The 901-nt window shown below is 47.9% G+C and overlaps 1 protein-coding gene across 2 annotated transcripts in view; it reads left to right on the plus strand.

Annotated features, from left to right (window-relative positions):
- The window catches only part of dtd1 (D-aminoacyl-tRNA deacylase 1), an 18,541-nt gene that overhangs the window by 9,790 nt on the left and 7,850 nt on the right, over window positions 1-901 (plus strand). The gene's annotated exons all lie outside the window — the stretch shown is intronic.

Here is a 901-nt window from a genome sequence, read left to right on the forward strand (position 1 = left end):
TGGTGCTGAGCTGAGGTGAAGCAGGAGAGGGAGAGGCTGAAGCTCCAACCCAGATCTGTCTGAGCGAGGCCTCGTGTTTCCAGGTCTCCAGCTGCTGGAGGTGGACAGGAAGTGGGCGGAGCTGTGGGATCACCTGTGGTTCAGCTCGGCTGTCTCTCACACCTGGGAAAGTGGGTAAAATTCCAGGCATTTTTTTATCCTGTTCTCAAACTTCTCTTCCATCTCGTGTGTTTGTGAGAGGCCTGAGCCAAGCCTCTGGCAATGGAAAAACAATTTAACTGGGTTTAATTGGTCCCCCCCTTCCTCCTCCTCCTCCTCTTCCTCCTCCTTCTCCTCCTCCTCCTCCTCCTGCTTTTTTTGGGCTTGTTTATTACCTCCCTGCCCTCTCTGAGCTCGTTCGGAGGGTTAGACCTGGTTTCACAGCAGCTACAGAGTCGGGATCATCTCTGCTGATCAGTTCTGTCACTTTTCCTCCTCTCTGAAGGTCGAAGGCAGATAAACCCAAACGTTTTCTGTTCTTCCAGGAAAGTTTCCTGAACCTCAGATTCATCGATGAGAGATGGTCTGAGAGGACGAAGGTGATGGAGGTGTGATGAACCTGAAGTCCACGGTTCTGGATAAATAACACTTTCTGTTAAAAAACATGAATAATTTCAACTACTGTTGGTAAAAAATATATATTTTAATTTCTCTGGGAGGTTAATTAATTTAAAGATGTCAGTTCAGATGTTAGAGCCCAACTTTGTGACTCGTTTAAACTTTAAAGGATGTTTCTGCTGAGAAGTCTGAGCTGTAGAACTCCAACAGGACCAGGACCGGGTCCAAACAGGACCAGGTTTAGAGCTCCAAACAGGACCGGGTCCAAACAGAACCAAGGTTTAGAGCTCCAACAGGACCGGGT

This window comes from Kryptolebias marmoratus, linkage group LG3 (assembly GCF_001649575.2).
Source record: "Kryptolebias marmoratus isolate JLee-2015 linkage group LG3, ASM164957v2, whole genome shotgun sequence".
Lineage (NCBI taxonomy): Eukaryota > Metazoa > Chordata > Actinopteri > Cyprinodontiformes > Rivulidae > Kryptolebias > Kryptolebias marmoratus.